This window comes from Corvus kubaryi, unplaced genomic scaffold, assembly GCF_017639235.1.
Source record: "Corvus kubaryi isolate FWS band 111438036 unplaced genomic scaffold, C.kubaryi_AGA036_p1.0 135, whole genome shotgun sequence".
NCBI classification, from domain to species: domain Eukaryota; kingdom Metazoa; phylum Chordata; class Aves; order Passeriformes; family Corvidae; genus Corvus; species Corvus kubaryi.
In genome coordinates this window covers 2,570,446-2,587,700 of record NW_024580669.1, presented here as the reverse complement: position 1 = coordinate 2,587,700, position 17,255 = coordinate 2,570,446, and the positions used below count along the sequence as shown (strand labels likewise).

General features: G+C 43.3%; 1 long non-coding RNA gene across 1 annotated transcript; it reads left to right on the top strand.

Annotated features, from left to right (window-relative positions):
* The first annotated feature begins 7,822 nt into the window (after window positions 1–7,822).
* Window positions 7,823–13,889, top strand: LOC121676302. Its single transcript, XR_006020417.1, has 2 exons — window positions 7,823–8,282; window positions 10,589–13,889. It is a non-coding gene; the product is annotated as an uncharacterized LOC121676302 (long non-coding RNA).
* The last annotated feature ends 3,366 nt before the right edge of the window (window positions 13,890–17,255 follow it).

Genomic DNA, 17,255 nt, shown 5'->3' with positions numbered 1-17,255 from the left:
TCCCCCTGTGTAACTCTGATGGCGGAGAAGTGCAAATCTTTAAATCTGACACAGGTTTGATCAGGGTGTTTTTTGCTCTGAAGACACGTCTTGCTTCATCATTCAGTGTTACTGCACTCTTGTCTCCTCTTCTGCTGCTAACTCTCTTCTTCTTGCTCTGTTAATGTGCTAAAAATCCAAAATACAGGATGCTCAAGGTCACATGACAACCTAGTGTCAAAGCTGGGATCTCAACTGAAGGACAGTTGTGTCCCTTGGCAGCCTTGGGGCTCTGCATGGAGCCCCTGCTCCTTCTCCCATAGATTCATTTAGGTTGGAAAAGATCTCAAAGGTCACCCAGTCCCATCATTAACCCAGCACTGCCCTGGCCACCACTAAATCATGTCCCCAAGTGCCACATCCATACAACTCTTAAATCTCTCCAGAAATAGTGACTCCACCACAACCATGGACAGCCTGTGCTGGTATTTGACCATCCTTGCAATGAAGAAGTTTTTCCTGATATCCAACCTAAACCTCCCCTGGTGCAACTTGAGCCAGTTTCCTCTTGTCCTGTCCCTTGTTCCCTGGGAGCAAAGCCTGATGCCCACCTGGCTCAACATTCCTGTCAGGGAGTTGTGGGAAGTGTTTCAGTGGGAGTTGGGGGATTTTTTAAATCACCTCCTGTGTGGAGTTAATCAAACTTCCTCTTCCATTCCAGGTAAAATCAGCAAGTCTGGTGTTGGATGTAAGCAACAAAGCTATTTTTAGGGGCTGGGCCCTAGCACCAACATATCTATGTGCCAGAATAAGAAACAGCTTCCCTATTTGCATAGAAGAAAACAAAACTAATGGGAAAAAACATATCTGACAGAAACCTAGTGGCTCTGTGTAGCTGTAGCAAGTGCACTTTGCAGCCAGCCCAAAATAAACGCTCGAAATTAACCTGTTTATAGCGCAGGATGGGTGTCAGTAAGAGATGGTCACCCATTGGTGCTGCTGAGCATTGTGAGCTTTTACTGATTTCCAGAAAAACTCTACAAGGCTGGAGCTTTCAGCAAATTAAACTGGCAGATGCCAGTGGGATCCTAGGAGAGGAGAAATGTGTGGCTCTTCTCACAGCCTGTACCAAGTTCTGCAAGCTTTTTCTCAGGAGGATCTGGGTGCCATAATGTTACATGGGGTCAAAAAAGCAGTGGGAAAAGCTCATGCAAGAAAAAGGCATTGAGGACAGTGAGATATGAAGAGGCTGAGTCTGGCTTGTAATACTTTAAGGAGCAAGTTGTTGGAGGAAAAAAGGAGTACTTGCAGAGGCTAACTCTGTGAAATACCACAAGGGATTTGAGCTTGACTTAGTGGTGGAGAGAAACTACTGGCTCAGGACAGCATTTGGGCTGTTCTGGAAAAGGCAGTCCTGCACTACCCTACTTCCCTTCAGGAACAGCTTTGAGATCCTCAGAGCCTTGGGGCTAAAATGTGACTGGGCACTCTAGGGACCAACATCTTAAGCCAGATGGGTTATCTTAGCCAGGTAGGCTCTTCCACTCACTCCTCATTTCAGAAGGTCTCACCCAGCTCCAAATACTCCCCATTTAAAAAGTCCCAAAGGGAGGCCTCAGATGGTAACGCTGGAGGTGAGAGTGTTGCTGTCTCTACCTAGTTTTGTTCACTCATCAACCTGATTTTACGGATGGGAGGGGTTATTGTCTTCCACAAGAAATTTCACACACGTGATGGATGCTTTGCCAGGGGAAATTAGATTATATGTTCACACCATCCTCCACGGAATACACGGCCCTGATGCCAAACATTTGTTGCCAGATATTAAGGCGGGAGATCTCTTCTGCCAGGGGCATTATTAAACAGCACGGGGAGAGTTTTGCATCCAAAATCCACCTTAATATTGATGTGTTCATAGGAACAGATGTCTGCTTACTTCCTGCACAATGTGTTATCAGATTAGAGATTTTACAGCAACAGCCTTAATTAGAAGCATGTTATTATTCAGTACTAAAAGCCTCTTTTGGAGGTGTAAATCCCTGCAACACAGGGATGCAAACCTGCCTCCTCTCCAGTCCTTCTACTGTGAGCAAGAGATTTTTGCACTTCAGAGATACATTTATCCTTATTTTCAAGGTGGGACTGCACACTGGATTGAATCTGAGCTTGCCCAAGATGGGAGAGAAAATCAGTGTACAGCAGGACAAGGAATTCAGATCCATGGCCAGGAAGGGCTGGGAATGCTCTGGGAGTTCCCTGTTGTTGAGTAAAGCAACCCCAGGTGTGGTGACAACTCTGCAGGGTTGGGATGGTAACAATGAATTCTCCTCTCCAGGTGGGACTTCCCTGACTTTATTCTGTCCTTGCTGTGAGTATTAGAAAGCTGCTTTCTATCACCTGTTCTTTCAGTCTCTGCAGTTATGCTTCTTTGCTTTCTTTCAAGGAAGAGTCTCCGGAAGAAAATTCGGCGATGCAAATGGTGGGGAAAAGGGTAGAAGGGAGAGACATTTAACACCAACTAATTCTGTAGGGTAGGGAATAGTGGGTTTTAGCTTGAATAAGAAGCTTTTTTTTGTGTGTGTCCCAGTTGAAAAGATTTCAAGGCAGGAAAAGTAATTTCCTTGCTTGTTCTACAGCACCTATTAGCCAGTAGCTCTAATGTCATTTAGTGCCTCTAGACATGACCAAAATACAAACTTCAAGTCATTTTTGTTTCTCTTTAAAAACATCAGCACGTGGCACATGGGTACAAAGACCATGAGGAAAGTTGAAGAAATGCACCAGGTGACTTGGCCAACTTCTTTTTTTGTTCACTCATCTTTCTGTGGGAAGGTTTGCCTGTTTGTAGCACAGTATTTTGTAAGAAACTGCTTTTAGTTACAAAGGATTTCAGATGGACATGTGTAAAAGAAGGTTCTACTTCTCAAATGAGTTTTTAGTTCAGATTTCCTTCCAGTGCTCATTTTCTCAAATTCAAAAATGCCTTTCCATCTAAAAGAAAAATAAATCCTTTTGACCTTAAGGAATTTATTTGCTGGTCTAAAACACAGCACAACTGAATGTCAAGAAAACAAAACAAATAAAAACTTACTTGAGAGTGAACACCAAAAATACCAAGAGAAGGAGTCATAAAAAATATTTCTGGAGATGTTCTGCAAAATGTCTTGATTGAATTTGATATCTGAAACAACCTGGGATCAGCAGAAATTGTCTGAGCATTTACCACTCTAAGGTGACATCAAGAAAAGAGGGTCCAAGCATTGCACGTTGTGTCTGGGTGAGAAGATGGGAATATTCCTTGGAGGGAGAAACATTTGCAACCCTGTAGGAGCCAACCTCGGTTTGAAGGTAAAAGGTTCCTTTAAGTTTGAGGAGGAGAAAAGCCTGGCATGACCTTTTGTCAGAAGGGAAACACTTCCCAGATATTTCCCACATGGACTTTTCAGTGCCCGCACATAAAGACCAGGAGCAAGTTCCAAGGAAGCATTTGAGACATCCAGCCAAGAATGAGGCAGAGTTTGTCATCTCCATTAGACTGTGATCCTGCAAAGGTCTCTTTTTTCCTGAGGCTGCATAAGCTTGGTAGATGCTCTGCTTTTCTGGACTTTGCCCAGTGCTCCTGGCACCTATACCGAGGTGCAGGTCCAAGGAATGGCTCCATATGGAACCAGGTGAGCCTGCAAAGAGCTCATAGGGAGGTCTGAGGGCTTCATGGAAACAGATATCCTGATCCAGAGCTGAACTGGTGGCCGGAGCAGAGCCAGCTCTGGTCTCAGGGTATGGTTTATCTCCACAAGTTATCTCTTGCTGTGATTATCACAGCAAGCTGGACTTCATTTCTTCACTGGCAAGTTTCCAAACCCTGCTGTGTTTTTCTTGGAAACATTAAGATTCAGTGCTTACATTGGCTGAGTCCTTGGAAGGATCCTGTCTCTCCTCTCAAAAACCATCTAAGATGTGCTGTTTATTTGATTTTCTTTTCTTTTTATTAATCCAAACTGGTTTCTTATTCCAAATCTGTAATGACCCTGGTAGCTCCCTTACAAATGCACTGGCACTTTATAATTAGCCTGGAAGGAAAGTTGGGTTGTCTTAGACTTTGAGAAGAAGTTTGTCCATTTGAATAGTATTTAGAATGCATTTGCATTTCCAAAATGTCTTCAAATGACTTCACAGATGCCAGAAAATCATCGGCTGTATCATCTTCCTTCTGACTCCTGCTCTTCGTGCAGAAGCCGTGTGAGGAGCAGCATCACTTCCCCTCATCCTGGAACTAGAGGAAAACAGAAGCTGGTGGTTTCTCTGCTGGCCTTGTGCTAAATTCTCCTTTCAGAAGTGCTGAATGGCCTCACCTCCCACCAAAGTCAAGGCAAGGTGAAGATGCTCAGCCCCTTTGCTGGATCAACTCCCTGGTTTCCAAGGCAACTGTTCTTGGGTGAGATTTAATGAGAAGGTGAGGACAACCACAAGGCCCTTTGAACAGGCAGGGGAACATAGAGCTCACAGAAATTATTGTGCTTTTTAAGGGAAAAGGACAGGCAGGTGGACTGAATGGACAATAAATTACCTGACATTTTAATGGGTTAACATGATATTGCAGAAAATGACCTGAATAAAGTGGCTCAATCCCTGTGGAGAAAAGTAAAATAAAATAGGCATAATGGAAAGAGGGCCCATAAAAGGCTGAAATGGGGGTTTGTTCAAACTGTCTGAATGGAAGCGAAAGGAGCAAGTTACAACCCTTGTTACAGCCTCTTAGCAGCAGTTGGTCTGAAAATGAATTGGAAAAAAATGTACCTGTGATAACCTGACATAGCAAAGCTGGTTGGGTAAGCTCCATAAAACACAGCCTTTATATCAGTGCCACAAATCAGAAGCTATTTGCAAGAGATTTTACAGCACAGGCAACAGGTGCTTCTTGTTCTAATGTCAAGCAGTGTCACCTGTTACAAGAAAAGTGGAATTGTTGCTTGTACCCTAAATGTCTCAGATCATGTTTATGCTGTCTCATGCATTTCTTCACCCTAGAATTTTCCAGGTTTATTATAAGATGAGTAGGCTTAACTTTTAACATCAAGACAAGAAAGATCTTGTGAAAATAAAGACCTATCTATCCTGTGAGTGGTGCAGGAGAGTTAAGGAAACATAGGCTCCTGATTCTACAAGAAATACTGACATTTTAATAATTTTCCAATTGTAATCATTCACCTTTTTCACGAGGATAAAGTCTGAGCCTTTTCAATTTAGTATTAGAAACCTTCTTTATTTAAAGTCAATCTTGACATGAAAGTAGCTCTGTCCACCACATCTCAAAAGGTTTGAGCAAACTGTAAGAGTGATTGATTCTAACCTTAGTAATAATGATTTTATGATTTTGAAAACTCTATTTTGGGGAGATGAAGGGAGGAGAGTCATGTAAGATCAACTTAGAGGGGAAGAGAAACATTTTTTTAAATTAATTAAGAGATGTTTAAAGTCAAAATATTTTGTGTGGCTAATGGGGCATTTTTAATGATTTTTGTAACACTTTTAAATGAAGCACTGGCACTTTCAGACTTGAAAACAACTATTTCACAACAGAAAAGGAGGAATATTTACTTTCAAAAATGCTGAAATGAAATGTTCTAACTGGTGCATGGCTGGAAAAATTTTAAAAATAAGGGAATTTTTGACAGTAAGCTCTTCATCAATTCCTCCTAATCAGAAATAATTCCAGCCCTGTTGCCACCCTCTGCTACCCTGGAATTAGGTTTCAGTGAATGAAATGTCTACCGAGCTTTAAATAAAATTAGGAGCTTCACCCTCATGACAAAAACACATTAAACCATTATAAGGACAACTACAGATCCAGTCTGCCCGGTGATAAACACAAATTTTGGGGAGAATGGTAAATATTGTGCCACCCTGAGCCAACAGCAGACTTATCCAACTACAGTTTCCAACTAAGAGCCACAGTCCTGCACAGGTTAAACCTCTGGGTGCTGCCAGGGTGAAATAAGAGCAAAGATGGAGATGAAGAAACAACTTTTTTGATTGTTCTGGTGACTCTGGAACCATTTAGCCCAGGTAGGATGTCCCCTTCTCTGCTTCACAGGCAGACCCAGAATACCTGGAGGCTCCTGCAGGCTTCAATGCCCTGCCTTTCAATTTGCAGGCCAGGCTTTACCTCCTTGTTTTCAATTTGATATTTCATCCATTTTTATGAAGGGCTCCTTGTTACCAGTTCCACAGAGGGTGTCACGCTTTAATACAGTCATTGCAGGGAAAGAAGTGGAGAACAGTTCTCCGTTCAAACACAGTCCTGAAGGTCACAATTTTAGCATCTGTGAAATGCTTTTTGGCCTTGTCAGCATTTTTTTGCTCATGCTCCTTTATGGATGACTTTAAAATGGTGTCTGAACCATAAAGTTCTCCCAGTGCTTAATCTCATCGAGTATTTTCTTGGATGCTGTAGCCAAGATCACTGGACTAATTCAGCTTGCAAAGTACTACTGGGAAGGAGTATTTATGGTAGTCCCAGCAAGGACAACCAAATTAGCTGTAGCAAGCAGCCAGCCCGGAGAAGAAATAAAATGAGGGAGCGAGATAATTTGGAACAAAATGTAAAAGACACACAAATCATTTAATAAAGGTTTTCCCTGGAGGAAACTTTCCGAGCAGCTGAACACCAGGACAGCTGAGAGGAATGAGGTCAATTGTGTTTAGACACAATGTGTACATTTTATTTTTTAAAATGATCATCATTTGTCAAACTTTATGGGCCAGGTTCTTTCCTCAGATTAGCTGATACTGGAATTTAACTCATTACAATAGGTTTTGTCTTTAGTAGACAGGAAGGTGGAGAGAGTGATTTATTTCAAGGAAACCATAAAATATTCACTGAGGTGGAATGGTATTGTCTAGAACTGTGAAATTAAAATGGAGTATAAACAGGCAGCAGGATGGAATAACTCTGCTTTCCTAAGAAGTGTAGCAAACAAACAACAAATACCTCTAATTCTTAATCAGGAGCCTGGGCTAGAGAACTCTCTTGCACATAAGTTCAGCATTACATATTTTACATTCTTCTCCAGGCACACATAATAGAGGCATTGGAGTCCAGACGTACAAGAGGTAAAGCGAACAAATGCCCTCATTCTCAGAATAAAAATGCCTTTTCCATTTGCAGTGTAAAGGGAGCATGTGAAGACACAGCTCTCCTGCAGATGTAGCCCTGAGTAGACCTGGTCACATGTCCAGTGCTGACTCAGTGCCGTGCCTGAGGCACCATAGTTTGATGTGAGCTGAAGATCAACCCTGGAACTAATTGACAGGGAAAAGAAGAGTGTTCGAGATGTTAAGACTTACTTTTTTCCTAATTTTTTGGAAAAATTCATTCATTTTTTTCTCTAAGCTGCTTTTATATTTCATTAACCTAATAATAAACTCTGAATAAGAAAAAAACCCCAACAACCAGAGCTGAAGCTTATTCATCCCCTCTGAAGCTGAGATAACACAATCTGCAGCAGAAAGCACAGTGGTATTCATGAGACAGCTCTGCTGCAAGATTCCAGCATGATTTTATCCTTTCTGGTTTGCATCTTCCTCAATGGCCCCTCCTCTACAATGAAAACAAATCAAGTTTATTTTTGCCATCCAGAATATGTGGGATCATATCCATACACACGCACTGGGACAATCACAGAATGGCTTTGATTGGAAGGGACCTTGAAGACTCTCCAGTTCCAACCCCTGCCATGGGCAGAGACACCTTCCACTATTTCAGGTTTCTCCAAGACCCATCCAGCCTGGCCTTGGACACTTCCAGGAATGGGGCAGCCACAGCTTCTCTGGATAATCTGTTCCAGGGCCTCGCCACCCTCACAGGGAAGAAATTCTTTGGTCTTGGCAAGCGGCATTTGAGAAGTTTATGACATGGATATATGGATGGACTGGACCCCACAACGCCCACCAGAAGGATCAGGCCATGGAGAGTGGGATCTGCCCTTCCCAGCAGTGACCTGTCCCTGCACAAGTAGAGACATTTCAGCGAGAGGGTCTTCATGTCCCTGGAAATTGTTCAGTGGAGAGAGGAAGAGCTGTGAAATATGGAACAGACAAAGCCAGGGCATGGCTGGGACTCATTTGCTGCAAATTTTCCTCCTTTCTGGGCCACCAGGAAACAGCCAGTGAGAGTCACTTTAATTAAAGAGGCTTTGCTGCCCATAAATCACATGGACATTCATGGGAAGGGGTAAAACTCCTTAAAGAACCATGGTTTTGCCGGTTTCTTCTTGGAGTAGCATGGCCAAAGTGGCATCAAGGTAAGTTTGCGTTTGGCACAGAGCGTGAACTCTCTGACGGAAAACCACGGAGAAGGGAAGGGTTCTCACAGGGAAGAAATGAAAGCAAACAACGTCACTCCAAATGCACATCCTCCTGTTATCCCCTTGCCCACTGCCTTGTTGAACACATTGTGTGTGTGTGCGTTTTCTCTTTGAGGCCGATTTTTATTTAATGCCACAAAGATGTGCTGCTTGGAGAGAATCCTTTGAACGTTTAATTAGGGATGAGGGGGGTACTCTCTCCCTCTGCCCACAGTCTCAGAGCTTACACTGGGGTGTGCCAGCTTCCCCAGGCACTGGGGGGAATAAGGATACTCTTGAGACTGTGAAATGAAAGCAAAGCAATCCAGGCAGCCTCAGATCTGCACCCGCACCAAGTTGCTGAGAAACGGCAGTTTAGCTATGCTGATTTTTTTTTTCTTTTTAATTGACATAGCCCTACATCCTTTGATCTTTGAAGGGCATGTTTATCCAACATTGTTCAGTGCAGCTATACTGCTTCTGGTTACAAATTGTGAGAGTCATGTTCTGTTTCAGTGAAACAATAGGATTTAATTATTAGCAGCCTTCAAAGACAAATACAGGGCTCAGAGTCTTCTCTGGTTACAAGGCCAGAGCAGCAGATCACTGGTTGGGAGCAACAGAGTTAACAGTCTTGTTTACATTATTCTGGGGGAAAGGATTTCACTTCCTAATTTTAAATTCACTTTTCATATTTTCTGTATTTGTAAAAAAAAAAAACAAAACCATAATCAACACATAAATGAGAAGCTTGATTGGATTTCATTTAAAGGTGAAATTTATTAAAGGTTGGTGTTCCTTATGAAATGCATGTATTGTGTTTGGGTGCTAAATACAGGAATAGAGGGGACAGTTGCTGTCAGGAAGTCAAACAAGGTGATCAAAATGGTTATTCTGGGCTTCAAAGATGGGAAGAACATTAATTAAAAACTTTAGAAATTCTGCTTAAAGAGGAAGGTACTGACATACTCTATTCAGAGGAGTAACTCACCACAAAATTATTGTAGGCATAAAATTAAGCCACCCACATGTGATGGATCCTCCATTACTGGAGATTTTAAAAACAGGCAAGGTAAAGAGCTTCCAGGAGCCGTTTTGGAAGGGCCCTCCTACCGTGGATGTGTGGGTACAGATTTCTACAGTAAAGCTTGACTCAGGTTCCCCATCATAAACAGGCTTTGCATGTCATGATAACCCAAGGAGTATCAGCTTTTACTGCTAATAATTGTAGTTCCTAATCATTTAGGCATATGTGTCATTTCAAGCACAAGATGTGACCAGTTTATGGCCCAGTGACAATTCAATTAATGATAAATCATCTTAGATGTCAGTCTCTGGAGAAGTGTGTGTTTTCCCTGTGTCTATGGCTACTAAAGATAGAGGTAGTCTAGACTAAAATCCCACTAAAGAAAGTGAGATTAATCTGTATCTTAGTTTACAAATTATTTTTTCCAACTAATTTTTACTTGAAAGTTTTTATCAATAATCTGCTTATTGTCTTTCATTTATTTTCCTTTTTCTCTTAATGAAACAAGGGCTGAAGACACCAAATGAGGAGCACAGAATATGAGATAAAGCACAATAAAACAAAAAGAACTAGAAAAGTTCCTTAACTCAGAAATGGGGCTATTTTACATTAATATTTCATTTAACTGGAGCTTTTGGAATAAGTAATTTTGTCCTTTGACCATCCTGCTGTGATAATAACGCAGAGTGAGGAGAGAGGTGTTCTCTCTAGAGGTCAGAGTTCATCATCCTCATCACAGACCCCAGCAAGGACTTTGTCCATGAGTTCAGGGACTCATTCTAACCCGATTTTCACCACTGAGTGGCACCCAATACTACACCTTAAAGGGTAAGAGAAAAGCAAGACAAGAAGCTTGTCTGGAAAAACGTGGTGTAGAGTGTAACCAAACTGGGAAAATCAGAAAAAAGTGAGCAGAGTCATGGAAATCAAAGAATTTGCACCTAGTGCAAACCTCAGTTTCTGTGACTGGTGACACCAAAGGTGAAAAGAATGGCAAGCATCAGGTAGAGGAAGGTGATAAAGCTTTGAAGTTCCTGTGGTCAACTGAGAATTACCATGTGTTTGCTGGTTCACACAGGCCTTTCCTCTCTATGCTGAATTGTGTTCTCAGTTTATAGGGTTTGGTCTTGATGATGAAGGTTAGACATGATCTTGGAGGTCTTTTCCAACCTTAATGATTCTATGGCTCTATGAAGTTTTTGTTTGGGTTTGGTTTTTTTTTTTTGTTTGTTTCCAGCTGAGAGACACAAGAAACTGTTGAGCTTGCTGCTTTTTTAGTTTGACTGAGAGCAGGAACAGAAGTCTGGGCACCAAAGTATGCAGGAGGAGCAAGATCTGACGTGTCTGGGTCTTCAGGATGGTAAGTAGCTAACGAAGGGTTATTTCTATATCATCATATTAGGCGTAGGTGTTTAATTTCCACTGAGACGAGCACCTTTCCCAATTCCTTCTTCATCTCTGGAAATCCTTGGACATGTTTGAAGATATCACATAGCACAGTGTCCTGTTCTGGGATTAGTCCCACTGACCTGCTGGGTTAGAGGAAATCAGGTTAAAGTAAATCAGGTAATTAAGACCCCAATCCACTGAGATTCTTTACTCATTAGCTGCCCAAAGCCTGGTCCAGCAATTAACATTGTATTCCCAATACAGCCACCAGAGCAAACCATGCCAGGGATTTTATTTTAACACACTGAGAAGGTTCCCATATTGCTGGCACACCCAGCCTCCACATTTCTGTTTCAGGAGGTGAAATCCTCAAATCAGCATTCATGGTTTGGGCTGCAATTCCGTGGCAGAAGACAGGATAAAACTTGGAGATAAGCAAAATCCCCAATCGTATTTATTGCCGTGAAACCACAGCTGGACGATGTCTGGGTTCTGCTTGGTCAGGCTTTTCTTTATTGTGTGTTTTGTCTTAGTGGAGTCCTGTGACACAAACCAGCCTCATTCCACACAGCATCTCTCATAATCCCGGTCCCCAGTGACATTATCATAGTGGAGATTACAGCAACAGGCAGTGTTGCTGTTTCAAACACTTCCAGTCATTTTCCCACCCTGACTTTTGATTCCTGTTGTTTGTGCTGGGATTGCTCTGCGTGTGTCAGGCTGTGGAATCTCACAGCGTGATGATTGCTCTCAGCGGATTACACCAGCTCACAGATCTGTGCTCAGTCCCTATCACACATTTGCCAACAGGATCGTGGGCAGGCGAATCAATCCTAAATCTCATTAATTTCAGTGCTCAAAAATCTCACAAAATTTGGCTTTTGGGGACAAAGCACCCTATGAAATTTTAAGCACCTACCTGAGGATATTATTTCTGAAAATACCTCTCTGCTGCTGGAGAAAACAACTATTTTCAGAGGCCAGTGCAAACTACGCAGGAGATCACTGTCCTCTTGGTCTCTGAGTGTGCTTTGCACACCAGATATGCACCTACAGTCTGGTACACAAAGCTAAATGGAAAGAAAATGGAAAGAAAATGTGGGGTTTTCCCTCAGAATTCATCCTAGTTTTAGATTACTGAAGGGTCTGGAGCACCAGGAGCAGCTGAGGGGGTTGGGGGGGCTCAACCTGGGGAAAAGGAGGCTCAAGGGGGATCTTTGGCTCTGCACAAGTCCCTGACGGGGGGGCAGCTGGGCAAGGGTTTGGGGTCTGCTCCCAGAGAGCAAGGGAGGACAAGAGGAAAGATCCTCAAGTTGTGCCAAGGAAGTTGGGATGGGATTTTAGGAAAAAATTCTTCACAAAAAGGGTTTCCAAGCATTGGAACTGGCTGTTCAGGGAAGTGGTGGAATCACCAACCCTGGAGGGATTTGAATAAGTCATGCAGATGTGGTGTTTAGAGATACGGTTTAGTGGTGGGTTTGGCAGTGCCGGGGGAATGGGTGGACTCGAGGTTTTTAGAGGTCTTTTCCAGCCTTAATAGTTCTATGATTATGTGAAACGGGAAGGTTGAGAAATCCCTGACACCTCTTGCAGTCACTGAGAATGTGGAGGGGAGCTCAGCTCAGCTTGGACACCCATCCTCAACTCCTTTTAGGCAGCTGAAGAGAACCCAACCACATGGCAATTAATACTTTCATTAGGATCAGCCTGAGCAAATACTGAGGCAAAATACACTGCTCTGCCTGAAAGGCTTCAATCTCAGTTGGCATCAACGTCAGTGTGCAGAATTGTTTGTGCTGGATCACGGACAAAGTTATCAAGAAGCCAAATTCAAAGAAATGAATGGAGCTGGGCTGGGAGCAGGAAGAAGGCACTGGGTATTTTTGCAGGCTAAAGACAATTGCTTTAATTATACCCACTTAAAAAAAAAAAAAAAAAAAAAAAAAAAAAAAAAAAAAAGAAACGTTGCTGAGAAACACTCTCTTTCAGGCTTTTGTTTTCCAAACCTAAATAATGATTTTCATGTTCATTGACAAGCTTCATTAGCTGGAATTAGAGGGTATTTCTTACGCACTCTCCTGTTTCCCCATCCCCAGTACATTGTCCATCAAGGAACAAGGGCAGAGAGATGTTTGAGATTCCTGTGTCAGCATCTCGATGGGAAAAATAGAAGTGTGCTTTTCCTGGAGAATGAAAACCACTGCGATGACTTACACAAAAAAATAGCAAACACCCAATAAAATGAACTAAAGAGAAGAAAGGAATATCCTGAGATAATTTGGTGGGGGGTGAACTTAGCCCAACAGCAGGAAAAAATTACTAAGACCTTTGTCTTTGCCATACAGTGAAATGTGAACTGTGTCTAATTACAATCACTTTGGGGTTTTTTTATGGGGTCGTTTAGCCGGCATCCATCCCCTCGTGCTGACGGACAGTTTACACTATCCCAGCAGCATCTCTTTGCGGCAGGGAAGGAAGGGATTGCGGTGCCAAACGCTGAGTAAATGTCTGCTGCCCTCCTGTGTACATCCGCAAAAAGACACACGCCAGGATGCCAGAGCCCTGGATTTGTCTCCCAAGACGTCCAGCTCCCGGGGGAGCGGCTGGCGTGGAGTGTCTGTTACGTATTTACCCGTGATTTGTGTCGCTGATTCATCCTCGAGTTGATCCAGGTTTCTGCTAATGGATCTGGGCCCTTGTTCTCCCACCATCTGCTTGTTGTATCCGCCGCTCGCCGAGTGTTTAGATGCCATTTGTTGCTCCATGTGTGCAGTGGGGAGAAGGGCGGTGGAGGGAAGGGATGCTGTTCTGGATTGTGCTCGGCGAGAGCAGCCGCAGTAAGGGTGGGTTTGGAGCCAGCACCGTCAGCCTCGAGTTGTCCAGAGGGCTTTTTCCCTGGGGGAATGGGCAGCAATTTCCATCAGGACACTGATAAAGCACAGAGAACACCCACCCAAGGCGGTTGTGACCTCTCCACTGCTGAAGGTGTTTTTTTAAAAACACTTCAGGTCATATTTTCAGGAACTGCTTAAATGGAATTCACCCTTCCCTGGAGAAGCAGGTGGTTCACAGCATCACTGCCCCTCAGCCCTGTTCCCTGAGATTTGTCTGTGATTGTTTACTTGCAACACAATTAAATGGAACCTGAATGTTCTGCGTGTTCATTTCTCTGCACAAAGTTCCCTGCTTACCTAAGCACAGATCAGGGTTTAGGGTGAGTGCTTTGATGGTGATTATTTGGTATGCTATTCTTAGCATTTGTAAGAAAACAACATAATGTCCAAAAATACTATGCCAGCGAAAATGCCTCTTAGACCTTATGAAATCTACGATCTATATTCATTTGCTGCATCCTTTCAGTACTTAAATGGGGCTTATGAAAAACAGGGAGAGTGAATTTTTACATGGACAGATATGGGACAACAGGGAAGTAAAAGAGGAGATATTTAGATTCGAAATTAAGAAGAAATTCTTCCCTGTGAGGGTGGGGAGGCCCTGGCACAGGTTGCCCAGAGAAGCTGTGGCTGCCCCTGGAACCCTGGAAGTGTCCAAGGCCAGGCTGGACAGGGCTTGGAGCAACTTGGAATAGTGGAAGGTGTCCCTGCCCATGGTGAGGGTTGGAACTGGATGTTTTCTAAGGTCACTTCCAACCCAAATCATTCTATGATTCTGTGATATTTTTCTGGATAAACACCCATACACAAAAAACATTGCATTACACGATGCAAAACAAATCTCTTTGCTCCCTATTGCTTTCTGAACATGGGGGAAATGTCTTTTATTCAAGACACCTCCCTTCTGCATGGTTTCAGCTTTGGAAGGTGAGCAGATTTGAAGAGTTAATTATAAAGGTCCTGTTTGAGGAGCGTGAGACCAAATCTTGTTCTCAGACGTGCCACCCCTCTTGGTTTCAGCTGAGTGATTTCAATAGGAAATCCAGTCATGCAGGTGTAATCAGGGAAAAGAAAAGCACAGCCTAAGGGTTCAACAGTACTAAAATATCCTTAAAAATGATGACAGGTGAAAAATCCTAAAACCAGTAAACCTGGGAACCTAGGTTTTCCTGTTTGTTCCTGTGTGGTTGGGATAAATTCAAGTGTTTCATCACAAATACATCTAAAATGAAAATAAAACTAAATCTGCACTTTTATTTTATTTTATTTTGGTCTCAAAATTTGTGGGTTAGAGGGATTTCTTTTATAAAATAATTGTTTACATGGCAGAGCTCTGCAATACACCCAGACCTGGCAGTTTGATCCATGCATTTCCTGAGCTGAAAAGCTTCCCTGTGGAATAAGATCAGGACAGAGCAGCACGACATTACACAACTGTCATGTAGAGTTAAATAAACAGTGTGGGGATTAAATGGCGTTTCTCAGATAGGACTAAGCTGCAATGGTTCTGCCTGCTTTCATGTAGGGCTTTTTATGAGTTGTTGGATGGAGAACCCATCTGACAAGGACAAGTTTCCAGCTCCATCCCATTTCCTATTCAGCTGCTTTGGCTGAGGGAGTTTGCAGGGCTCTGCTGGGGCAAAGTTATGGAGCTGACACTTTCTTGGCTCCATGTCCCTGCAGAGGGAAGGAAAAAAGAAATCAGGAAGTTCTGTGCCAAGACTTTGCAATCCTGTCACATCCCACTGGCACTTCTGCCAAGGGTGACAGGGAGGAGAGGGGTGAATGGAGGGGCCGAGGGAAGGCATGGCAGGGCCTGTCTATCTCCTCTAAGAGCTCACCCAGATTCTGTGATCTCTATGCCCATGCTGGGAGGTGAGGATGAACTGTGAAAAGCCTTGAAAAAGACCCCACAGTTGAGGGGAGGGAAAGGGCAGGTCAGCTCCTCACACTGGCTCCATCACTTGGTCCCCAAGAAGATAAAGTGACACTGCTTTGAGCTCAGAGAGGAACAAGGACTGCCTCAACCTCAGAAGATCTTTGCCCTGTTTTTTTGGGGGGGGATTTGGTGGGGCTGGCTGACGAGGGTCCCAACAGACCCTACTGCTGCAAATATCCTTCCAGCAGAATCTGCCTGCATTGAACTCAGAATGCAACTGAGTGAAGCAAGCCTGGAATCTCCAATTTTCTCTTTTGTGCAGCAGTGCTCAAATTGAAATTCTGCTTTGAGGGAGCCTGTCCTGAAGGAAAACTGTTCTGTGGTCGATGTACAGACTTGTACAAGGAAAGAATTAAAGTATTGCTTTTCTTCTGTCACAAAAATGTCCATGGGGAGTTTTCCATGGAAAATAGCAGTAAGTGAACTCTAGGGAGTAAAATACTGAATTCAATGGGCCAGAGTATGTCATGAAAACCAGAGTTTTCATCAAGATATTAGATGTGGTGATAGGACTCGAACCCTCTTTTCAGTTTGTCAACCAATTCAGGATAATTTTGAATCAGATTGAGGGGAGTCACATGAGGAATTTGTTAAATGGCTCAAAACTGCTGACATAGCTACACAAACAAGAAGGCTGGTTGGATTTCAGAAGGATTAAATTATCTTTATTTATCTCCTGCCTCCCCAGGAAGGAAACATTTTGGTTCTGCCGCCTTCTCTTGCTCACTCACATGGTCCACTCTTTACTGGAGGGACCTACCTGTTATTTTTGGGTGTAGTTTAGTACCCACTACATAAAGGACCTCAATCTTTCTCTTTTAAAATGTAATTCCCCCATGACAAGGACACTCCCTGACTCTCAACATGACAGGCAGGATTTTACCACCTTGGGAGGGAAGGAGCAAGGACAGGACAGGCTCTTCCACTCAGGGAAGTAGGAGGAGATAAAAGTAGAAATACAGACCCAGGATGAGTCCTAAAGAAATGGGTGGCTTCTCTCCCTGTCCCTGGTGATGGGCACGATGCTTGTTACTGGGGGTGGCCATACTTCAGCAGTGGTCACCAGCCCAAAAGTCCTGGTTGTGCCTTCAGCAGTGACTGGTTCCTACCTGCTTCATCCTAAACAAGTCCTTTTGTTGCTTCTGGTTGTCTTTATTTCTGTTGGAGCTGGAAATACACAAATGGGACTCTATCACACCCACTGGGAACATCCTGTGGGGGTAGGGCATAGCTGAAGGCAATTCAGGTACTCAAAGGATGGTCCAGACACATGAAAATAATTCCACACATATGTTTTCTCATATGTGAGACTCCTTCCTCTTCTCTCTCTGCTCTGGTTTGAATAAGAAGAACTTGCTGCACAGGCACCCCAGGGGGTTGATGTATTCCACAACCGATGGAAAGCAATGCCAGAATCTTCCCAACAAATGCTTTTTCCTGCACATGCAGCTCTTTCTTCCAGCAACCGGTTGCAAATAGGCTTTATTGCTCAATGGCTGGCTCAAGTAGACATTTAACAGGCTTTAATTCTTCATCAGGCTTCAGATTTTCCACCCAGGAAATCTTCCTCCTTTTTAGTGCCTCTCTTTTCTTTCCCTTTGTTAAAAGCAGGACATGACAGCCTGCAGGGTGATGTCTATTGTTGTGAGTTGAAAGATCTAGCACACTCCAGAGTCTGAGAG